Raw genomic sequence first — 26,158 nt, forward strand, 5'->3', positions numbered from 1 at the left:
AGAGGCGGAAGAGGCCAATGACGCTGGGAGGAATGAGGAACCACGCTGGAGCGCAAATAAGGAAGTAAGTATAGCGCCGGCACAGTAATGCACAGCAACAGTAATCTCCAGTAGGTACGACAAGCATAGGCGATCATAGACTGGATCTACCTATTCAATTAATAATATATTAGTCCAGCTTGGTATACAACTCAAGGTGTATTAATAATAAGAAGGGAAATGCGTTGTTAAACACAGAAATATATTATATCTTTTATTGATTATTTGATAAATCCACGTTTGTTCTCACCTCTAAATACCACTACATGACATTAGATCAATCAGTCATTTATATACATAAATCAATAAATTTAGAAACAATCCATTTTATATCACAAAAAGGGAGAAAAAGAGAGACACATTTAAAGTCACAGTACATGAGTCCATAAATGACACATATAGTCCTATCCAGGAATAGAGATGTCACGAACGGTTCCAGGCGAACTTTGGGGGTTCGCGTTCGCCTGCACCAAGCGAACTTTTGCGGAAGTTCGATTTGCCCCATAAAGCTCTATTGAGCAAAACTTTGACCCTCTACATCACAGTCAGCAGGCACATTATTGCCAAACACACTGCTCTCACTGCTGGAGCCCCGCCCCCTCCCTCTCCTCCTCCTCCTCCTCCTCCTCCTCCTCCTTCAAGCAAGGTCCTTATATAATTTGACTCACTTGTCTGCCTACACTAATTAGTTAAGGGACAGCTGCTACCCACCTCCCTCCTCCCTCCTCCCTCCTGCCGGAGGGAGGAGGGTCTCATCTGCCAGGGAATTCCAGTATTTCAAAAGCCAGCTTATATACTGTGGCTGGGGATTGAACCCAGGTATCAGTGTATGGTAGGTAACTAACATATCCATTATACCACCAACACTTCTAGCTGAAGCTAGCCTAGCATGTACAATTTATGCTCAGTCCAAAAGAAAAATAACATTTATATCATGCTTTTCTCCTGGCAGACTCAAAGCACCAGAGCTGGGGATTGAACCCAGGTATCAGTGTATGGTAGGTAACTAACATATCCATTATACCACCAACAATACTGGAGATTACTGTTGCTGTGCATTACTGTGCCGGCACTATACTTACTTCCTTATTTGCGCTCCAGCGTGGTTCATCATTCCTCCCAGCGTCATTGGCCTTTTCCGCCTCTGTTCGCCTATGCCGGGATGTGTACTGACGTAATTTCCTTTGACGTCACCTCCGGCTTTCGCAACTTAACTGGCGTCTCGGCGCCATTAGCCACACGTATCCCCCCGCTCTGTGACAAAGCGGCGTGACGGCCGCGATACCGGTGGAGCAGTCCACCGGGAGCTCCTGTTGGTACCTCTCCCATAGCACCTACTACATCCTTGACCCGGCTAAGTATCTATGCTAGTCTTCCTTGTGGGTTCACCTATAAATCACGTCTGTTCTCACTCATTTACAGGCATCTATATTTATGTTTAACTATGGATAATTATGTCACATTATAACAATTTTTGATTATTATTGCCTTATTTTGATTTCACTTGTTGTGCACTTTTTTCTAGCCTTCTAGCCTTGATACATGAACCCGGGTTCTTAGCCCAAGATTGCTCATTATTGAGCGTCCTGGTTGCTTTATTTTATGACATATAAAATTATTGATGTGGACTTTGGCCAGTCCTTAAAATTGTATGGTTATTGTGCTACATATGTATTGTGCTATATGGGTTTAGTACCTTTCTTTTTAATTGGTTTTATATACATTGTATTGAAGGATTTAATAAACTTTTTTGTATTTTTTCATATGATAGAGTGTAGTGCTAATTATTGAGGGCTGAATACTTCTTCTTGTTGACATGGGAGATGGCAGTGGCACTTTTACTGCGTTGTGCTGTGACATCAAGCTTATACGCATTGCAAAGCATACTTGCCAGCTTGTTCTGCATGTGCTGCATCCTTTCTGCCTTCAGGTGACTTGGTAACATGTCCGCCACTTTGTGCTTATACCGAGGGGCTAGTAGCGTGGCCACCCAGTACAGCTCATTCCCCTTGAGTTTTTTTTTACAGGGGTCCCTCAACAGGCTGGATAGCATGAAAGAAACCATCTGCAAAAAGTCCATCTCCTTTTGCTCTTCCTCAGTGACGTCAGGTAAGCCCTCCTCCTCCCCCAGCCATGAACAATACCACGGGAACGTTGAGAAGCGCAAGCCCCCTGCGACGCCTGCTGTGGTTGTTCTTCTGCCGCTGCCTCCTCCTCCTCCACAGAAACACCTTCCTCATCATACGAGTCTGACTCCTCTTCCCCACATGACTCTTCCTCCTTCTCCTCCCCCCTCTGTGCTGCCGCAGGTGTTGAGGAAACATCTGGTTCTGATGTAAATTGCTCCCACAATTGTTTCTGCCATAACTGTTCCTCTTCAAGCTCCTCCACATCTTGATCCACCACTCTACGCATGGCACGCTCCAGAAAGTGAGCATACGGGATCAAGTCGCTGATGATGTCTTCACTGTGACTCACCAGGTTGGTCACCTCCCCAAACGGCCATATAAGCCTGCATGCATTTTGCATCAGTGTCCAGTTGTTGGGCCACAACATCCCCATGTCCCCAGATTGTGTCCTTTTACTGTAATTGTACAGGTACTGGGTGACGGCTTTCTTCTGTTTTAGCAGGCGAGAGAACATGTGCAGGGTCGAATTCCAGCGAGTTGGGCTATCACATATCATGCGGCTCACCGGCAAGTTGTTTCTACGCTGAATGTCAGAAAAGCTTGTCATGGCCGTGTAAGACTGCCTGAAGTGCCTACACAACTTTCTGGCCTGCTTCAGGACGTCCTCTAAGCCTGGGTACTTTGACACAAATCTTTGAATGACTAGATTCAGCACATGTGCCATGCAGGGTACATGTGTCAGCTTTCACAAATTCAAAGCGGAAAGGAGATTGCTGCCATTGTCACACACCACGTTGCCGATCTCCAGCTGGTGCGGGGTCAGCCACTGATCCACCTGTTTGTTAAGAGCAGCCTGGGGAGCTGGTCCAGTGTGACTCTCCGCTTTGAGGCAAGACATGTCTAAGATGGCATGACACCATTGTACCTGGCATGCAGCATAGGCCCTGAGGAGCTGGGGCTGTGTAGCTGGAGAGGAGATCGCGGCACCAGCCAAGGAGGAGGAGGATGACGGCAGCGAAGAGGATGTAGCAGGCGGAGAGGAGGTGGCAGGAGGGCTACCTGCAAGCCGTGGAGGTGTGGCAAGTTGGTCCGCTGCACAGCCATGTACTCCCTGCTTGCCATCAGTCACCAGGTTGACTCAATGGGATGTGTAAGTAATGTAGCGGCCCTGACCGTGCTTGGCAGACCAGGCATCCGTGGTCAGGTGGACCCTTGACCCAACGCTGTGTGCCAGAGATGACACCACTTGTCTCTTCACTTCACGTTGCAGTTTGGGTATCGCCTTTTTAGAGAAATAATTGCGGCCTGGCATCTTCCACTGCGGTGTCCCAATGGCCACAAATTTACGGAAGGCCTCAGAGTCCACCAGCTCGTATGGTAACAGCTGTCAGACGGCGGGCAAGGGAGTTACTGGCAGAAATTGGAGGAGGGTGGCTGTGAAGGTGCAAGGGAGAAAGTGGCTGAAGATGCTGCACCTGAAGGAGCAAGAGGAGAAGGAGGGTGGCTTTTCTTTTGTGTGCTGATTTTGCTCAGGGGCTCTTCCCATTGCAGTTTGTGCCTTTTCTCCAGGTGCCTTCGTAAGGCACTTGTCCCTACATGAGTGTTGGCCTTTCCACGGCTCAATTTTTGGAGGCAGAGAGAACAGATGGCATTGCTCCAATCTGAGGCAGACACACTAAAAAAATTTCCAAACCACTGAGCCCCCCTGTGGTGATGGCACTATGGTGGTCTCAGCAGCTTACGTTGAAGCACATGTTGGCTGGTTGTCCATAGGTGACGATACATGGTGCTGGATTCTGCCACCAGCTGTTTCTGCCGACGAGCTCCCCCTGCTTCTTTCAGGAACTTGTCTCCTCCTACTCCTCTCTGACTCCCCCTCTGAACTGTCCCCCTGTTCATCTCCTCTATTGGGAACATACGTGGGATCCATATCATAGTCATCATCATAATCCTCCTGCCTAGCTTTGCTTTCCTCAGACACCTCCAAAACTGCACCAACAGCAGGTACTTCATCATCCTCCTCCTCACACGTTACGTCCATAGTGTCACCTAACTCACACATTAGGTGGTGTAACTTGCTTAGTGCCTTCATCTTGTTGTTGCAGTAGTGGCTGGGAATCAGTGATTTCACCACCAAATAACTCCTGCACAGTGTCAAATGCAGCGGATGTGGTGCTTGTAGTAGCACTGGTGGCTGTGAGAGATGAGGTGTTCTGTGTTAGTCAACCACGTCCTTACATTCTTGTGAGTTGATGGCACGTGCCTTCTTCTGAGCACTGTACTTTGGGCCAGAGCCGCATGAAATCACATTAACACGACCTCGCACAGACCTGCCGGGTGGCCTTCCTCTGGGTCTGCCTCTACCTCTTCCTCTACCTGGTTTGTCCGTTTTGCCCATATCGGGGGGGATAAAGTGAAAGGTATGCACTGACTTGACTAATACAATGTGCAGTCACACAGGTGCAGTTAACAGGTATGCACAGAGTGGTATATCACACTGCGTGCACTCACGTAGGTAGGTGAGTGCACTGAACACAACAGGTAGGTATATGCAGTGATGACTCTGAGGTGGGTTCACTGAACACAACAGGTAGGTATATGCAGTGATGAGGTGGGTTCACTAAACACAAAAGGAAGTTATATGCAGTGATGAGGCGGGTTCACTCAACACAACAGCTAGGTATATGCAGTGATGAGGTGGGTTCACTCAACATAACAGGTAGGTATATGCAGTGATGAGGTTGGTTCACTCAACACAACAGGTAGGTATATGCAGTGATGAGGTGGGTGCACTCAACACAACAGGTAGGTATATGCAGTGATGAGGTGGGTTCACTGAACACAACAGGTAGGTATATGCAGTGATGACTCTGAGGTGGTTTCACTCAACACAACAGGTAGGTATATGCAGTGATTGCTCTGAGGTTGGTTCACTCAACACAATAGGTAGGTATATGCAGTGATAAGGTGGGTTCACTGAACACAACAGCTAGGTATATGCAGTGATGAGGTGGGTTCACTCAACATAACAGGTAGGTATATGCAGTGATGAGGTTGGTTCACTCAACACAACAGGTAGGTATATGCAGTGATGAGGTGGGTGCACTCAACACAACAGGTAGGTATATGCAGTGATGAGGTGGGTTCACTGAACACAACAGGTAGGTATATGCAGTGATGACTCTGAGGTGGGTTCACTGAACACAACAGGTAGGTATATGCAGTGATGAGGTGGTTTCACTCAACACAACAGGTAGGTATATGCAGTGATTGCTCTGAGGTTGGTTCACTCAACACAATAGGTAGGTATATGCAGTGATAAGGTGGGTTCACTGAACACAACAGTTAGGTATATGCAGTGATGAGGTGGCTTCACTCAACACAACAGGTAGGTATATGCAGTAATGAGGTGGGCTCACTCAACACAACAGGTAGGTATATGCAGTATGCAGTGATGAGGTGGGTTCACTGAACACAACAGTTAGGTATATGCAGTGATGAGGTGGCTTCACCCAACACAACAGTTAGGTATATGCAGTAATGGGGTGGGCTCACTCAGCACAACAGGTAGGTATATGCAGTGATGAGGTGGCTTCACTCAACACAACAGGTAGGTATATGCAGTGATGAGGTGGCTTCACTCAACACAACAGGTAGGTATATGCAGTGATGAGGTGGGTGCACTCAACCCAACAGGTAGGTATATGCAGTGATGAGGTGGGTTCACTGAACACAACAGGTAGGTATATGCAGTGATGGGGTGGGTGCACTCAACACAACAGGTAGGTATATGCAGTAATGAGGTGGGTGCACTCAACACAACAGGTAGGTATATGCAGTGATGAGGTGGGTTCACTAAACACAACATGTAGGTAATATGCAGTAATGGGTATTACAATGTGCACCTGCCACACATACAGGTAGTCACTGAATGTGCTGGGCCTGGTAGTGGCACACACATAGTATGAATTAGCAAGGCTGTCTATGCAATACACGTGTCAGTGGGACACACAGAAAAAAAATAGATCACAAGAACAAGATTAGCTCTCAAACTGTTGTGGGGTGCTATTTTAGCAATAAAAATCAGCCAGGAGCAAGCTAACAAGCCTATAACCGTCTTACTAATATTTCCCTATGAGAGTCTGCCAGCAACTGTCCCTTCTCTCACTATTGCAGGCACACGAGTGAGTGTAATGGCCGGCGGAGCCTGCCTTATATAAGCGGGGAGTGGCTCCAGGATAGAGTGTAGCCTGATTGGCTACAATGTGCCTGCTGACTGTGATGTAGACGGTCAAAGTTGACCCTAATGGTGCACTATGGGGGTGAACCGAACTTCCGGAAAACTTTGCGTTACATGGCGAACGCGAACCACCGGAAGTTCGCCTGGAACCGTTCGCCGGCGAATCGTTCGGGCCATCTCTAGTCATATATCTAATCCAAATAATCACTAGTGTTTTAAATGCTATATTTCATATAATCCTATCTTTATGTCCGCATATAATTTACTTTATGTATAATGTACATTGTGCATCCAAGGATTCACTAGCACATGAAATATATCATGGTTTATTTATGTCATTCTTTTCTGTTTAAATTTGAATATTCCAGTAATTTCATTTTCACATATCTTTCCAGGAAGAAGCTGGAAAAATGATGTGCTAAGCAGAGTGTTGTAGTTTAAATTGCACACTAGAAATAAATGCTTGATAACAACATTTAGGAATGATACAGTAAGTGTTGGTTACCTGTTTGTAATAACCGGCAAATGCAACATTTACATTACAAATAAAATGGAGTAAGAATGTGAATTGTGTTTTATGGGTCAATTGTTTTTAACACAGTGGTGTTTTATGCAACATAGTGAGTTTACTCCTAATTGAAAATGTAATTTATTTTCCAGACATTATATAAGCAGGACACACTCCTCTATAACATCATCATTATCCTACTTACTATCATATGATTTGTAGCCATAGAAACATGTTACTTGTTTAAGTACTGTGCTGCTTTTTCTGTATTTAAAGCATGCCATGTTACTAATGATGTTGGGAAAATTGAACTCTGCTATATGAATAATGGACTAATGTGGGTAGTAAAAGCCCAGAAAATTGTTATCCTTTAGAGATTAAAAGCTTAAATGGAGTGTTTAAGTTTTTTTTTCTTCTTTTTCCCTCTTTTGGTAATTTTGTTTACTTAACGAGCCAGTGGAAGGCAATTCAAGAAGATTAATCTGCATTGCTAAATATAATCTGTAGAAATCATTCATCTTTTGATCTGACAACTTTCCTGTGTTTTGTTTCCAAGGAGATTGTGTTTCCAAGTGTGCTTGTAGGAGATATTAAATTGATCTGCTTGTGGAAAATTCATATAGAGTTTTCTTGGATTTATAGCTTTTTTCTTAAATAAATTTTACAACACAGGTATAGGACCTTAAAAATTAATTATGTGATATGTGAATTTTTTAATGGAGGATTTACATAAACATTTGCAAAGTTAAACCTTCTGTCCATAGAAGCAAGTGCAAAGTATGTCATTTTTTTAAAAAGAAAATAAACTTGGAGAGCACCAGTTAAAATGGAATTTAAAAAAGGATCATGAACATAGGTCCAGTAAACAGTAGATTCATCTAGGGATGGTCGAAAATGCCCATTTTTCAATTCCAGGGAAATTCCAAATTGTGCCAATGCCAATTTCCAATGTCCCGTTTTCCAATTTCCGACTTTACTTTTTTCCATTTTTCTAATTTCTGAGGAATATTTTATTTGTCATTTTTTTGCATCAGAGAATGCAAAAAAATTACAAAAAAGTTGGAAATCGGAATCTTTTGAATGGTCTAAAATTACTGCAGTAATATGATTTTTGTGGAAAAAATCTGCATTCTCTGATTGATCCAATGCTTCCGGGTTCTGTGATTGGGCTAAAATAACTAAATTGCAGTAAATCAGATTTCCGCAGAATTCCGATTTCCATTTTTTTTTTATTTCTGAATCCCAAACAGAAATTTCTGATTGCAAATGCAGACGTTTCAATTCCACAGAATACTAATGGATCCCTAATCCTAAAGGGGAAAAAAAGTTTGCTTTCTTAAAACAGAAAGAATTTGCGATAATTCAGGTTGAAGTGAGCTTGAGACGTCTCCCAGGCATCACTGCTGAATATATGCAAATTACCCATTGTACCCTTAGAAGCTAAACACACCTCCAGAACCGCTGGAATGCAGTGATGTGTCAGTTTGTTAATTTGTACAGAACCATAATAATCCAACATGCATACAGACTGTTTCGGATTGGTTAATCCTCATCAGTGCATGGCAAGTTGAAAAGGAAAAGTTAATCCTTACTTGTAACGATCGGTGTCAGCACACAGAGAGAATCTGATTATTGGTGATCTGCATTATCACCAAGACTACAGATATATACCTGATTATTGATGATCTACATAATCACCAATAATACAGATATAGTACTAACCTCTGGACACCTGTATATATTGTGAGTGTTTGGTGCAACAGTATTACTTTGAGTAATCCACCTGATGAGCAGGTGGTCCTTGGCAGTGTGGGAAACACTGCTCTTTTGAGAAACACGAGATCCTTCCAGCAGCCTGAGATCTTTCAAGGGGTGGAGTCTCCGGCTGAAGGTAGGAAGGACTAGTGAGTGAGTGACACCTGAAGGTGGATGTCACTAGCTGATCTGGAGACTATCTCCTAAAGGAGAGAGATAGCTCTCAAGGTCGGGCAAGCCAGGTCAGCAACACACAGACAGACAAAGTACAAAGACAGAAGAATGATTCGGTATCCAAGGCAGGCAGGGTTGGCAACGGATGATCAGATATGCGTGGTACCGAATCAGCGAGCGGAGAGGTAGTCAGGAAAGCAATAGGTCATAACAGATATCAAACAATGCCTAGTCTTGGGTGTGAGGTCCGTGGTCTCTACACCCTGGAACTAGTCTGATGTATAACAGAATGATACACAAGTTCCCTAATCTTGGGTGCAAGGTCCGTGGTCTCTACACCCTGGAACTAGTCTGATGTATAACAGAATGATACACAAGTTCCCTAATCTTGGGTGTGAGGTCCGTGATCTCTACACCCTGGAACTAGTCTGAATTATAACACAATAATAACACAGTAGTAATCTGGCTCAGTGTGAATTCCCAGGTCCTCCTGGTTCAAATACACTGTTGGATCTGACTAAGGTCTGAGTGCTTCCACGTAGTGTTCGCAACGGCAGACAACTTGTGACTGTCCAGCCGTAACAATATATAGAGTAGCGCTCTCTGGCGCCACCCCTAAGTGATAGACAGCCACTTGCTCTGAGGTCAGCTGACCTCAAGGACACATGAAATGATCTCACACCTCGCATGCTGGTAGGGAGATCAATGGCATAAGTGACATTATTGATCTTTCTGGTCACTGGAAAGGGACCCACAAATCTGGGACCCAACTTGGGTGACAGTTGCTATAGAGTCAAATGTCGTGTGGACACCCAGACCAAGTCTCCTGGAAGAAATTCCCATTCTATGGAACGTCTCTTGTCAGCCTGTTTCTTCTGGTTCTGAAAAGCCCTCCCCAGATTTCTTTTAACCATTCCCCAAATCTATTTTAAAGACCTCTGCCAATTCTCCAGGGCTGGAAATGGAGTAGAAGCCACTGGCAATGGGGTGAACTTAGGTGATTTTCCTGTCACCACCTGAAATGGGGAAAATCCTGAAGAGGAACTCTTCAGGTTGTTGTGTGCAAATTCTGCAAACGGCAAAAATTTGACCCAGTCGGTTTGTGCATCTGCAACATAACATCTCAGAAACTGTTCCAGGGACTGATTCAGGGGCGTAGCAATAGGGGGTGCAGAGGTAGCGACCGCATCGGGGCCCTTGGGCCAGAGGGGCCCCGAAGGGTCCACCCTCTATCACAGTATTAGCTCTCTATTGGTCCTGTGCTGGTAATAATCACTTCTATAGATGCTTTGAATAGTAGTAATCCTTAACACACTGTTCCCCATCCCCTTCTTGCACCTCTGACACTGGGGTTGTCCTTGGCAGGTTTTGGTGCGCCGTATCAATTGTTATGTATAGAGTGCTGGGGGGGCCCCATGTAAAACTTGCACCGGGGCCCACAGCTCTTTAGCTACGCCACTGGACTGATTGACTCTTTCGGTCTGGCCACTGGTCTGTGGGTGGTAGCCTGATGAAAAAGAAAGCTCCATGTCTAACTGATAGCAGAATGCTCTCCAAAACTTGGATACAAATTGGACTCCCCGACCTGACACTATATTTTCCGGAATGCCATGCAGCCGGAAAATGTGCTGGATGAAGAGATCAGCCAATTCCTGGGCCGAGGGGAGTCCTTTCAGGGGACAAAATGGGCCATCTTACTGAATCGATCGACTACCACCCAAATGATCGTCATACCCTCAGACCTGGGAAGTTCGCCCACAAAATCCATGGACAAATGGGTCCACGGCTCATTCGGAACTGGCAAAGGCTGCAATGTTCCAACAGGTGCCTGACGGGAGGGTTTGCTCCTAGCACATACTGCACATTCTCTTACATACTCCTTACAGTCTGTTGCCAATGACGGCCACCAAGCACATCTAGCAATGAGATCCTGAGTTCTGGTGGCCCCAGGATGCCCAGCATTCTTGTGGGAATGAAACAGCTGCAACAGTTGTAGGCGAAAAGGCAACGGTACAAACATGACCCCCTCAGGCTTCCCCTCTGGAACATCTTGTTGGAACGGACTTAAAGTGACCGTCCAGTCTTTCCAGGTCTCAGTGGCTGCCAGAACCACTTTCTGAGGGACAATGGTCTCTGGGTCTGAGGGCTGTGCTGTCTAGGGCTCAAAACACCTGGATAAGGCATCAGCCTTGATGTTCTTACTACCAGGGGTATACGTGATTAAAAATCTGAATCTTGAGAAAAATAACGACTACCGGGCCTGTCGGGGGCTAAGTCTCTTAGCGCCCTCAATGTACTCCAAATTCTTGTGGTCAGTGTAAACAGTAATGGTATGTTCTGCCCGTTCTAGCCAATGTCGCCATTCCTCAAAGGCCAATTTGATGGCTAGAAGTTCCCTATTGCCTATATCGTAGTTTTTTCTCTGTGGGTGAAAACCTATGGGAGAAATAGGCACAAGGATGCAGTTTTCCCTGCAAACCAGAATGCTGAGACAGCACCGCCCCTACCCCTACCTCTGAGGCATCTACCTCCACAATAAAGGGAAAGGTGACGTCAACATGTCTCAGTATGGGTGCAGAACAGAACAATTTCTTCAGAGTGGAGAAAGCAGCACGGGCCTCTGGGGACCAGTGGTGAGTATCTGCCCCTTTCTTGATGAGACTGATGAGAGGTGAAATCACCGTAGAGTACCCCTTAATGAACCTCCTGTAGTAGTTGGCAAACCCCAGGAACCTCTGGAGAGCTTTCAGTCCTACAGGTTGAGGCCACTCCAAGACAGCTGAAACCTTTCCAGGGTCCATAGAGAGGCCAGAGGTTGAGATTATGTACCCCAGAAAGGCGACAGAGGTCACTTCCAAAATGCACTTTTCCATCTTAGCATACAGCATATTTTGTCTTAACTTCCGTAACACAAACCCAACATGTTTCCTGTGTTCTGAGAGGTTGGATGAGAAAATGAGTATGTCGTCTTTAGCCTTTAGCTAAATTTTCTCGGATGTATTCTTGCATAGCTAATTTCTATGGCCCAGATACATTATAGAGATGACCTCTAGGGGGCATACAACCAGACCTGAGATCAATGGGACAATCAAAAGGACGATGCGTAGGAAGTTTATCTGCTGACTTGGGACAAAACACATCCGCAAATTCTGAATACTGGTCTGGCAACCCCTCCATGTGAATCTTGGTTTTACCCAATGTTACCTTCGCTAGACAATGATGATAACAATGGGTAGACCAGCTCGTTAGCTGACCTGAAGCCCAATTGATCTGAGGGGGGTGAAGTTGTAACCATGGCATACCAAGAATGATCGTGGAGGTTGTCATCAGCAAGACCAGAAACTGTAGATTCTCTCTATGTAACACCCCCACCGTAACCCTTAACTCTGGGGTCTGAGACAGAGGGTGTTTACTCTACAGAGGAGAGTCATACACTGCAGTGACCAGAATCTGTTGTTTCTGTTGAATCCCCAATTTCTTAGAAAACTCGTAATCCATAAAATTGGCTGCTGAGCCAGAGTAAGTGAAGGCCTCAGTGGTCTCTGTCTTATCCTTCCAAGATATAGTTCAAGGGAGGAGCAAACGTTTATCATCTAGAGGTAACGACTGCGCGCCTAGGGTATTACCTCCGACTACACCTAGGCGGCAGCGTTTCCCGACTTCTTGGGACAATTCTGTACTCTATGACCCTCCTCTGCACAGTATAGACAGAGCTGCTCAGTTTTTCTGTGCCTCTGCTCCACCCGAGACAATTTTGACTGACCAATCTGCATTGGTTCTGGTGAAGGTGAAAAGGGTGGGGATGAAACAGATGGAGGCGTGGCGTAGGAAACATATCTCACATTGTTCCTACTCCGAGTCTGTTTTTGGTAACGTAGGCGACGATCAACCCTGACTGCTAACAAAATGGCCTCATCAATAGACTTCGGCTCAGGATGACCCAACATTAGCTCTGAGACCGCGTCTGATAGCCCTGACAAAAAACAGTCTAGAAGTGCGAATTAGCCCCATCTAGCCAAAACTGCTCATTTTCTGAACTCAGCTGCGTAAACTTCAACTGGATCCCTGCCCTGCCGCAAAGTCTTGAGCTCAGCGGTAGAGGCAATGTCCGGATCATCATAAATTATAGCCATAGCTTAAAAAAATTTCTCAACCGAGGCGAAAGCCTCATTCCCTGGCTGAAGATTGTATGCCCAGGTCTGGGAATCCCCTGACAACAAAGTCTTAATGAACGTAATCCTCTGTGCCACGGTACCCGAAGAATCAGGTCTCAACTCAAAGTAAGATAACACTCGATTTCTAAAGTTCTGAAAGTCAGATCTGTGGCCAGAAAACTTTTCAGGCACAGGCATACGTAATTCTGTCCCTGGAGGAGATCGCACTGTATCCACAGCCGTCTGTAGGACGCGTGCAGATCCAGACAAGGCATTGATCTGGGTCTGATGACTGTCCAGCACTTGGATGAAATTCTCCATCGAGGTGGTGAGTGCATTCAGACAGCTGTTAAGTGCGTCCATTTAGTTTTGGTCTGCCGTTCTGTAACGATTGGTGTCAGCGCACAGAGAGAATCTGATTATTGGTGATCTGCAGTATCACCAAGAATACAGATATATACCTGATTATTGATGATCTGCAGAATCACCAATAATACAGATATAGTACTAACCTCTGGACACCTGTATATATTGTGAGTGTTTGGTGCAACAGTATTACTTTGAGTAATCCACATGATGAGCAGGTGGTCCTTGGCAGTGTGGGAAACACTGCTCTTTTGAGAAACACGAGATCCTTCCAGCAGCCTGAGATCTTCCAAGGGGTGGAGTCTCAGGCTGAAGGTAGGAAGGACTAGTGAGTGAGTGACACCTGAAGGTGGATGTCACTAGCTGATCTGGAGACTATCTCCTAAAGGAGAGAGATAGCTCTCGAGGTCTGGCAAGCCAGGTCGGCAACACACAGACAGACAAAGTACAAAGACAGAAGACTGATTCGGTATCCAAGGCAGGCAGGGTTGGCAACGGATGATCAGATATGCGTGGTACCGAATCAGCGAGCGGAGAGGTAGTCAGGAAAGCAATAGGTCATAACAGATATCAAAAAATTACACAAAGAATTAAATGTGTGCATTAAACACCAAGTTAACACCTGACATATCTGGCTGAGCAAATTCATGAGGCAATGCTCATGCAAATATGCATTTGCTTTCGCATGCCAACTTATGCAGGGTCAAAAACCAAAGCCGCAAAGCGGTTGCCCTGCGGGAATTAGGTTATGCTGCAATAGCACTATCCAGGAGCGCCACGGGGAGGCTTCCCAATGCCCCCACACAACCAGGGGGCCGTGGGGTCCCAGGCGCTCTCACTGCCTGGGAACCACAGCAGCACCCCGGCGTGACCAGCGCCGGGGAGAGCCGCCCGCACCCACCTCCCAATATTTAAAAACAGGCACTTACCTTAACGTCCATTGCGTTCTGCTACTAAACATAGCTTGGGTGCAACACATTTGAAAAGGAAAGGAATGACGCATGGGTCGCACTGAGCTTTGGAGCTCAGGGCTGGCTCACACACAGCACTCCAGGGGGGGGGGGGGGGGAGGACAGGTGCAGACAGCCCACTCCAGGGCTCACACCACCTGGAATGAGCCATCCACCACCCGCCTCCAAAGGGGGGATACAAAATGAACCACTACACAAAGAATTAAATGTGTGCATTAACCTCCTTGCCGGTTATCCCGAGCTCAGCTCGGGGTAACCTGCGCAGGAGGATATCTCAGGCCCCGCTGGGCCGATTTGCATAATTTTTTTTTGTTACAAGCAGCTAGCACTTTGCTAGCTGCTTGTAACTTCCGATCGCCGCCGCTCGCCGCCGATCCGCCGCAATCCCCCGCCCCAGAGCCCTGCGCTGCCTGGCCAATCAGGGCCAATCAGGGCCAGGCAGCGTTGAGGGGCGGATCGGGATTCCTTATGACGTCCCGACGTCCATGACGTCGGTGACGTCATCCCGCCCCGTCGCCATGGCGACCGGGGAAGCCCTGCAGGGATTCCCTGCATACTCTGATAGCCGAAGGCGATCGGAGTGGGTGGGGGGATGCCGCCGCTTAGCGGCTATCATGTAGCGAGCCCTTGGCTCGCTACATGATTTAAAAAAAAAAAATTAAAAAAATGTGCGGCGCTGCCTCCTTGCCGGATTTTTTAGACCGGCAAGGAGGTTAAACACCAAGCTAACACCTGGCATATCTGGCTGAGCAAATTTGGCCTAATTGGCTATTCATGAGGCAATGCTCATGCAAATATGCATTTGCTTTCGCATGCCAACTTATGCAGGGTCAAAACCAATGCCGCAAAGCGGTTGCCCTGCAGGAACTAGTTCATGCTGCAATAGCACTATCCAGGAGCGCCACGGGGAGGCTTCCCAATGCCCCCATACAACCGGGGGGTCGTGGGGTCCCAGGCGCTCTCACTGCCTGGGAACCACAGCAGCACCCGGAGGGGGAGGCTGGGTGGCGCAGGCGCCCCCCCCCCCAAGCGTGGCCAGCGCCGGGGAGAGCCGCCCGCACCCACCTCCCAATATTTAAAAACAGGCACTTACCTTAACGTCCATTGTGTTCTGCTACTGAGCATCAGTGGTGCTCAGCAGAGCTCGAATATTCGAGTAGCTCGAATATTCGAGCTCTTTTTCAGCTATTCGAGCTCGGTATTCGAGCTCCGAATAGCTGGAGCTATTCGAATGGGCTATCCGAGTACACTCGAATAGCCCATTCACTATTCGAGCTATTCGAGCAACTCGGCGCTATTCGAGCTCGGTACCGAGCTCGAATAGCGTCATAGCCCAGATTGATGTCCTTAGAGCCAATCAGAGGGCTCCCAGGCCCTCTGACGGCAGCCAATCACAGAGGGGGACCCTGGCCAGCCCCTACCCTATAAATAGCGGCCGCCATGTTCCGTTTCTCCATGCTTGCCTGAGACTTGTACAGAGAGAGAGTTGCTCCTTTGTGCTTTGGCTTAGCAAGTGCTCTATTGTGATCATTTACCTAGCGTTTTTGCTCACCTACACCTGCCATATACACCTATATTGTTGTTAGTTAGATAGACATTGTATTTTAGTTAGTAGCTTGTGTGTTACATTAGAGACAGGCAGCTGCTGCAAGCTTACAGGTTTAGGCCTCAGGGGGGCCTTGCCTCTGTGGGCAGCTGTCCTCTGTTTATTTCTCTCATCTATACCAGTATTTCTGCTGTCCTTTACTAATAGTATTGTAGTTATACTGTACTAGGAGTAGGACACTCACTGACTGTCACTGTTTATAGGCTACTAGCTAGCTCCTGCGTGTGTGCACTCACTCACTGTCTGTGTGTACACACACTCTATTTCCTTCTGATTACTGATAGATTATTGTTAGTTAGTTGTACTTACTTACTACTTACTCTTACTGTACCCGTAGGGACACTCACTGTCACTGTTCATATAGGCTACTAGCTCCTGCGTGTGCGCACTGCACTCACTGTCTGAGTGTACACACACAACACACACTCTATTTCCTTCTGATCGCTGATTGATTATCGTAATTAGTTAGTTCTACTTACTGTTACTACTTACTCTTACTGTACTAGGAGTCTAGGACACTCAGTCACTGTCCATAGGCTACTAGCTCCTGCGTGCGTGCACTCACTGTCTGAGTGTACACACACCCACACTCCATTTCCTTCTGATCGCTGATTGATTATTGTAATTAGTTAGTTCTACTTACTGTTACTACTTACTCTTACTGTACTAGGAGTCTAGGACACTCAGTCACTGTGTTCATAGGCTACTAGCTCCTGCGTGCGTGCACTCACTGTCTGAGTGTACACACACCCACACTCCATTTCCTTCTGATCGCTGATTGATTATTGTAATTAGTTAGTTCTACTTACTGTTACTACTTACTCTTACTGTACTAGGAGTCTAGGACACTCAGTCACTGTCCATAGGCTACTAGCTCCTGCGTGCGTGCACTCACTGTCTGAGTGTACACACACCCACACTCCATTTCCTTCTGATCGCTGATTGATTATTGTAATTAGTTAGTTCTACTTACTGTTACTACTTACTCTTACTGTACTAGGAGTCTAGGACACTCAGTCACTGTGTTCATAGGCTACTAGCTCCTGCGTGCGTGCACTCACTGTCTGAGTGTACACACACTAAATTTACTTGTGATTACTACTGATTATTGTAACTGCTAGTTGTACTTCCTGACTGTTACTACTTACTTACTGTACTAGGGGACACTCACTCAGTCACCTCACCAACCAACCCACTCCATTAAAGTACCCCACTTTTCACCCGCCCTTTTACAAAACTTTTGTCTATACGCCCAAAACATTTAAGATGTCTGGAAGTGGCAGCCAGCGCGGTTTGGGCAAGGGGAAGGGCAGCAAGGGAATCAGGAGGAGAGGGAGCAGCATTGTGGCAAGCCGCGGCCGCGGGCGCGCCACCATGCACAGTTCCGCAGCAGCAGCAGCAGCGTCAGTGGCTAACATTCCTCCCATAGCCACTGGCCGTGGACGCCTTGGGCGCCGCCCAGCAGGAGCATCTGCAACTCACGCTGCAGAGACACAGCAGCAGCAGCGTGTAGCACCTGCTCCCATTTTCCTCCAGCCGGGTCGGAAACGTCCCATTGAGGAAAAGGATGCAGACACTGTGGTGCAACTCATGACGGAGGATGAGCAGCCCGCCATCAGCTCTGCATCCGAGGCCTCCACCCTCACCACCACCACCACCCCTGTTCGCAGCAGCCGCCCAGCAGGGTCTGGGGAGGAGGCCAGTTCACCGTCACTCGCCGACCTGTCATTCAGCAGTCTTTTGACCCCAGGCATCATGAGTAAATTGTCTGCTGTTGTTGGCGATCTTGAGGAGGAGATGCTGATGGGCACTTTGGGGGATGAGGGATTGGACAGCAAGACTGTGGCGACAGTCAAGCAGCCCATCCATGCATCAGGAGAGGAGTTTGGGGGGTCCTCATCCCAGCAGGACATGTTTCAGGAGGGGGAGGATGATGATGACCCGGTGACAGACAGAGACTGGGTGCCACCACCTCCAGGGGATGTCGTCCTCAGCAGCTCTGAGGAGGAGGATGCGCTTGTGGGCCTTGCAAGGAGGCGCATCATTGCAAGCATTGGCAGCGTCCCACAGCCTGCTGGTGTCTCAGGCTCAGCAGCAGCAGCAGCAGCATCAGCCAGTACCACCCCCAGCCGCACCCAAGCCCCCCCCCCAACCACCACAGGGAGACAGGCAGCAGCGCTTCCATGCCGTAGGGGGAAGTTTCTGTCACCAATCTGGCGGTTTTTCACCATGCCCACTGTGTACAGCAAGTACGCCACTTGCAACCACTGTCAGCGGAAGTTGAGCAGAGGTGCAGACCCCTTAAAGTTCAGCACCAGCTCGCTCATCAACCACCTTGCGGCTAAACATTTCCACCAGCATGAGGAGTTCCAGAGGCTGAAGGCATCTGCTGCTGGCAGTGGCACCACACCCATCACTGCACAGCCTTCAGCAGCAGCAGCAGCAACAGCAGCCACCCGCCCTCCTGCTCCTCCAGCAGCACCAGCAGGAGTGCGGAAACGCACTGCTCCTCCCCCCTCTGCAACTCCTGCCGCCGACACTGAGGCCTGTTCTGGCAGCCAGTCCTCAGTGGCCTCCTCTGCTGTGTCTGCTGATTCCCGTGTCAGCAAAAGGCCACGCCAGAGCCTTTTGAGCGAGTCCTTCCAGGGGGTGGTTAGGGCTCTGCCTCCCAGCAGCCGTCGCGTGCGGCAGCTGAACGGCTTGCTGGCACGGGCCATGTGCTCCCAACTCCTGCCGTACACGCTCGTGCAGGAGGGGAGCGACATTCGTGCGCTGCTTGCTTGCGCAGCCCCAGACTGGCAGCTCCCCAGCAGACACTTCTTTGCCCGCAAGGCCATTCCTGCACTGCACCGCTTTGTGATGGCCAATGTGGAGCGAGGGCTGGAGCACGCGGTTGGTGAAAGGGTCCACGTCACCATGGACTCCTGGAGCAGCCGCTTCGGGACAGGCCGCTACCTGTCCTTCACTGTCCACTGGGTCAGCTTGGTGGAAGGGGGTGAGGATGGGAGAGCAGCAGCGGGCACAGCAGCAGCAGCAACACAGTGGGTGGTGCCACCCCGCAGGCTCAGGGGAACTGCAGCAGGTTCCTCCGATCCTCTGCCATCCTCCGGCACACCTGACCAAACCCCCCGCCTCAGCAGCAGCGTGAAGGCCCGCCACTGCCAAGCGCTGCTGCACTTGGTCAGCCTTGGGAAGACCAAGCTGACGGCAACCCATGTGTTGGCCAAACTCCAGGAGCAGGAGAGGATTTGGCTGACCCCCAGAGGCCTCAGAGTCGGAGAGGTGGTGGCCGACAATGGGGCCAATCTGGTTGCCGCAATAGACAGGGGAAACCTGACCCACATCCCCTGTCTTGCCCACGTGCTGAACCTGGTGGTGCAGAAGTTCCTGCGCACCTACCAGGGGATGGGCGAACTGCTGGAAACGGCAAGGAATGTTGTGCGTCACTTCCGGCGCTCGGCTGCAGCCTGTGCGAGCCTGGAAGACGTGCAAAAGGAGCTGGATCTGCCACGCCATCGGCTGATCCTTGACGTTCCGACTCGCTGGAACTCCACCCTGGCGATGTTGGAGCGTCTGGTTGAACAGAGGCGCGCTGTCAAACAGTACCTTGCCCTGGCCACTGTTTCCGCAGCTCAGAGAAGGGACAAGACCAGCAACTTCCCGTCCATCGTCCCCGATGATGACTGGAGGCACATGCAGCAGGTGTGCTTAGTGCTGGCTCCCTTCCTGCAGGCCACAAACATGGTGAGCAGGGACCATGCTATGGTCTGCGAGTGGGTGCCCCTGGTTTCTCTGCTGAACAGGGCCCTCGATGCTTTGCTGGAACAGGGAGCGGCAGCCTTGGACCAGCAGGAGCGGCAACCAGCTGCGCAGTCCACCTCTGAGGGGGAGGAGGAGGAGTACTTGGTGGAGGTCCCTGACCTGGCTGCTGATGAGGGGGATCAGCACAGCGCAGCTGAGTTGGTGCGGGGGTGGAGAGAGGATGAGGCGGCAGAGGAGGAGGATGAGGACAGCACTGACGTCGATGTGCCAGCAGACGTGGCCCGCCTCTTCCCAATGGCAGCACACATGCTGACGTGCCTGCGCAGGGACCCCAGGGTGATCCAGATGAAGCAGAGGGAGGACATCTGGATCAGCATGATGTTGGACCCACGCCTCAAGGGGAAGTTGAGCCAGTTCCTGCCGCCTGCAGGAGGAGACCCAGCGCAACAAATAAGGAGCTTGCAGCAGGCCCTTGTTGAGCGCTTGGAGGAAGCCTTCCCCCAGCCTTCCACCCCCACTGTCCAGCAGCCAGCACAGAGGCAGCAGCAGGTGCCTGCATCCAGCAGCAGCAAGCGCCCCACAGACCTGCTGTCTCTCAGCCACGAGCTCTACAGGACTGTAGAGGCTCCGGCAGCAGTGACTAGAGAGGAGATGCATGCAGCAGCATCCTCCTCCGGTCACAGCCAGCGCCTGACCCGCATGGTGGCTGACTACATGGGGTCGTACAGCGGGCTTGACAGCGATGCCCCTGTTGATCCCATGGAGTATTGGGTCAAGCGCATGGAGATCTGGAGCGAGCTGGCGCAGTACGCCCTGGAAGTGCTGTCCTGCCCCCCTTCCAGCGTGCTGTCCGAGCGCTGCTTCAGTGCAGCTGGTGGCGTGGTCACCGAGAAATGCTCACGTCTGTCTCACAAGTCTGTGGACAGACTGACGTTTCTCAAGATGAACCAGGCGTGGGTGGAAGGCGAGTTCCTGGCCCCTGTTGTCGGCGAGAGGGGGACATGAACTGGCTGCCGGAACCATCGTTAATGTGCCTTACCACCCTTTACCACCTCCTGGCTCCTGCTCACTAAGCCAGCCTGGTTCACTTTGACTATTACGTCGCCTGCAGCCACACATTTTACACCTACAGTGGGCTGCTGTGTACTGCCCTTCTGCTGTCTGTCTGTGTTTCCCACTGCCAGGGTACACAGAATTACCTTCTTCTGCTGCCACTCTGCCACCAGCTATTACGTCAAACAATAGCTATATTGGTTGCAAAACCAAAAACCAAAAAACCATAAAAAAAAAAAAAGGTTTAATTTTTCTGAGGTGCCCGGGTTGAAAACTGTGTTGTCCCAGTTGTGTATTGGACACAATGTGGGCTGCACGACCGCTGTCTGGGACCTCCTGTTGTGTTTATTTACAGCCCTGGTATCACCGCTAGGTACCAGGGCTATTATGTCACGCTGCCTACCTGCTGCCACACTCACACTGCTCCTCCATACCTCCTCCTGCTGCTGCTGCTGCTGTCTGTCTGTGTTTCCCACTGCCAGGGTACACAGATGATTTACCTTCTGCTGCCACTCTGCCACCAGCTATTACGTCAAACAATAGCTGCTCGCCTACTCCTCCATTCCTCCTCCTGCTGCTGCTGTCTGTCTGTGTTTCCCACTGCCAGGGTACACAGAATTACCTTCTGCTGCCACTCTGCCACCAGCTATTACGTCAAACAATAGCTATATTGGTTGCAAAACCAAAACCAAACAAACCATTTAAAAAAAAAAAAAGGTTTAATTTTTCTGAGGTGCCCGGGTTGAAAACTGTGTTGTCCCAGTTGTGTATTGGACACAATGTGGGCTGCACGACCGCTGTCTGGGACCTCCTGTTGTGTTTATTTACAGCCCTGGTATCACCGCTAGGTACCAGGGCTATTATGTCACGGCGAGCTGCCTGCCTCATTGACTGCCTGCTGCCACACACTCATCCTCCTCCTCCTGCTGCTGAATTTACCTCCTGCTGTCTTTGTGTTTCCACTGCCAGGGAGCACATACAATGGCGCTTCCAACATGCGTGCGCCCACCAGCTATTTGTTACGCTCAAAAATAGCTGCATTTCTTTAAAAAAAAATTGAAAAGAGAAATACGTGAAGAAGAAGAAGACGATATTGAAAAGGAAGGAGAAGATGAAGATGAAGAAGAAGAAGAAGATGAAGAAGAAGATGAAGAAGATGATGAAGAAGAAGATGAAAAAGAAGAAGAAGATGAAGAAGATGAAGAAGAAGAAGATGAAGAAGAAGAAGAAGAAGAAGAAGATGAAGAAGAAGAAGAAGAAGAAGAAGAAGAAGATGAAGAAGATGATGAAGATGATGAAGAAGATGAAGAAGATGAAGAAGATGAAGAAGAAGAAGATGAAGAAGAAGAAGATGAAGAAGAAGAAGAAGAAGAAGAAGAAGAAGAAGAAGAAGAAGATATAGAAGAAGAAGAAGAAGATATAGAAGAAGAAGAAGAAGATATAGAAGAAGAAGAAGAAGATATAGAAGAAGAAGAAGAAGATATAGAAGAAGAAGATCGAGAAGAAGAAGAAGAAGAATTACGTCAAACAATAGCTATATTGGTTGCAAAACCAAAAACCAAAAAACCATAAAAAAAAAAAAAAGGTTTAATTTTTCTGAGGTGCCCGGGTTGAAAACTGTGTTGTCCCAGTTGTGTATTGGACACAATGTGGGCTGCACGACCGCTGTCTGGGACCTCCTGTTGTGTTTATTTACAGCCCTGGTATCACCGCTAGGTACCAGGGCTATTATGTCACGCTGCCTACCTGCTGCCACACTCACACTGCTCCTCCATACCTCCTCCTGCTGCTGCTGCTGCTGTCTGTCTGTGTTTCCCACTGCCAGGGTACACAGATGATTTACCTTCTGCTGCCACTCTGCCACCAGCTATTACGTCAAACAATAGCTGCTCGCCTACTCCTCCATTCCTCCTCCTGCTGCTGCTGTCTGTCTGTGTTTCCCACTGCCAGGGTACACAGAATTACCTTCTTCTGCTGCCACTCTGCCACTAGCTATTACGTCAAACAATAGCTATATTGGTTGCAAAACCAAAAACCAAAAAACCATAAAAAAAAAAAAAAGGTTTAATTTTTCTGAGGTGCCCGGGTTGAAAACTGTGTTGTCCCAGTTGTGTATTGGACACAATGTGGGCTGCACGACCGCTGTCTGGGACCTCCTGTTGTGTTTATTTACAGCCCTGGTATCACCGCTAGGTACCAGGGCTATTATGTCACGCTGCCTACCTGCTGCCACACTCACACTGCTCCTCCATACCTCCTCCTGCTGCTGCTGCTGCTGTCTGTCTGTGTTTCCCACTGCCAGGGTACACAGATGATTTACCTTCTGCTGCCACTCTGCCACCAGCTATTACGTCAAACAATAGCTGCTCGCCTACTCCTCCATTCCTCCTCCTGCTGCTGCTGTCTGTCAGTGTTTCCCACTGCCAGGGTACACAGAATTACCTTCTGCTGCCACTCTGCCACCAGCTATTACGTCAAACAATAGCTATATTGGTTGCAAAACCAAAACCAAACAAACCATTAAAAAAAAAAAAAAGGTTTAATTTTTCTGAGGTGCCCGGGTTGAAAACTGTGTTGTCCCAGTTGTGTATTGGACACAATGTGGGCTGCACGACCGCTGTCTGGGACCTCCTGTTGTGTTTATTTACAGCCCTGGTATCACCGCTAGGTACCAGGGCTATTATGTCACGGCGAGCTGCCTGCCTCATTGACTGCCTGCTGCCACACACTCATCCTCCTCCTCCTGCTGCTGAATTTACCTCCTGCTGTCTTTGTGTTTCCACTGCCAGGGAGCACATACAATGGCGCTTCCAACATGCGTGCGCCCACCAGCTATTTGTTACGCTCAAAAATAGCTGCATTTCTTTAAAAAAAAAATTGAAAAGAGAAATACGTGAAGAAGAAGAAGACGATATTGAAAAGGAAGGAGAAGATGAAGATGAAGAAGAAGAAGAAGAAGAAGATGAAGAAGATGAAGAAGAAGATGAAGATGAAGAAGAAGAAGAAGAAGAAGATGAAGAAGATGAAGAAGAAGATGAAGAAGAAGATGAAGAAGAAGATGAAGAAGAAGATGAAGAAGATGAAGAAGAAGAAGAAGAAGAAGAAGAAGAAGAAGAAGAAGAAGAAGAAGAAGAAGAAGAAGAAGAAGAAGAAGAAGAAGAAGAAGAATATACAGTAACACTACTGAACAAAATTAAGGACACAACTTCTCTTTCCACATTTTTTTTTAAAGGAACATCCCCACATAATCACTTGCTGTTGTTACTTGGAAAAAAAGAGGTTTCTTGCATCATTCACCCTCAAAACAAGTGTTGGAAGCTATTTAAGGCCAATTCGAATAGTCAGCTCGAATAGTTAGCTCGAATACCGACTCGAATAGTGAGCTCGAAGTCCGAGGTCGAATCGAATAGTAAAAATTATTCGACTCGAATATTCGACTGACCTCGAATAATTTACTATTCGAATTCGACCAAACTCGAATTTTAAAAAGGGGTATTTGAGCATCACTACTGAGCATAGCTTGGGTGCAACACATTTGAAAAAGGAAAGGAATGACGCATGGGTCGCACTGAGCTTTTGGAGCTCAGGGCTGGCTCACACACAGCACTCCAAGGGGGGGGGGAGGACATGTGCAGACAGCCCACTGGGGGCAATGGGAAGCCTCCTCGTGGCGCCCCTGGATAGTGCTATGTAGCATGAACTAATTCCCGCAGGGCGATTGTTTTGCGGTTTTTGGTTTTTGACCCTGCATATTTAGGCATGCGAAAGCAAATGCATATTTGCATGAGCAATGTCTCGTGATTAGCCAATAGGCAAAATTTGCAAAGCCAGATTTGTCAGGTTCACTTGGTTGATGCACACATTTTCTCTCTGGTGTAATTAGCATTGCATTTTCTTTTTCTTTGGAGGCAAGTAGTGAATGGCTCGTTTTAGGAGGTGAGGGCCATGGAGCAGGCTGTTTGCGCCTGTCCTCCCCTTATGTGTCGCGCCCAAGTCATGTACATGTAGCAGAACGCAATGGACGTTAAGGTAAGTGCCTGTTTTTAATCTTGGGAGGTGTGTGCGGGCGGCTCTTCCCGGCGCTGGCCACGCTGGGGAGATCGCCTGCACCCCCCAGCCTCCCCCTCTGGGGGGCCGCTGTGTGGGTTCCAGGCGGTGAGAGAGCCTGGGACCCCTGCGGCCCCCCGGTTGTATGGGGGCAATGGGAAGACTCCTCGTGGCGCCCCTGGATAGTGCTATGTAGCATGAACTAATTCCCGCAGGGCGATTGTTTTGCGGTTTTTGGTTTTTGACCCTGCATATTTAGGCAAGCGAAAGCAAATGCATATTTGCATGAGCAATGTCTTACCTTAACGTCCATTGCGTTCTGCTACTGAGCATAGCTTGGGTGCAACACATTTGAAAAGGAAAGGAATGACGCATGGGTCGCACTGAGCTTTTGGAGCTCAGGGCTGGCTCACACACAGCACTCCAAGGGGGGGGGGGGAGGACAGGTGCAGACAGCCCACTGGGGGCAATGGGAAGCCTCCTTGTGGCGCCCCTGGATAGTGCTATGTAGCATGAACTAATTCCCGCAGGGCGATGTTTTGCGGTTTTTGGTTTTTGACCCTGCATATTTAGGCATGCGAAAGCAAATGCATATTTGCATGAGCAATGTCTCGTGATTAGCCAATAGGCAAAATTTGCAAAGCCAGATTTGTCAGGTTCACTTGGTTGATGCACACATTTTCTCTCTGGTGTAATTAGCATTGCATTTTCTTTTTCTTTGGAGGCAAGTGGTGAATGGCTTGTTTTAGGGGGTGAGGGCCCTGGAGCAGGCTGTTTGCGCCTGTCCTCCCCTTATGTGTCGCGCCCAAGTCATGCGCATGTAGCAGAACGCAATGGACGTTAAGGTAAGTGCCTGTTTTTAATCTTGGGAGGTGTGTGCGGGCGGCTCTTCCCGGCGCTGGCCACGCCGGTCGGATCCCACTGCACGCTTCAGTCCCCGCTCAGCTCAACCCACTTCCTGGTTTGCATCCCACGTGACTCCAAGCTCCGCCCTACGCGTTTCGTCAGAATGACTCATCAGGGGCTTGGAGAAATATGTGTTCTTTAGGAGCCAGCGCATCTGCTATCTAAAAGGAACTGGTGAAATATCTGTTTATTATCAATAACTGTGTTGTGGGGCTCAATCTTTAAACTTTGGGCATTAGTGCTACAGTAGTTCACCTTTCTATTGCTATGTTGCAGTTCTGTTTGTCGAGTGCACATGTTAGCTGTTAGAGACAGGTCTGCTGGTCCTAGTAGTGCACCAACCATAACCCTTCACCACTACTACTGGCATCAAGTATTCACTACTGCCCTGCATAAATCCTCACTGGCATGGCCTATATTTTGAGTTGATTGTTGCACATAGCATAAA

The sequence above is a fragment of the Hyperolius riggenbachi genome, chromosome 4 (assembly GCF_040937935.1).
Source record: "Hyperolius riggenbachi isolate aHypRig1 chromosome 4, aHypRig1.pri, whole genome shotgun sequence".
NCBI classification, from domain to species: domain Eukaryota; kingdom Metazoa; phylum Chordata; class Amphibia; order Anura; family Hyperoliidae; genus Hyperolius; species Hyperolius riggenbachi.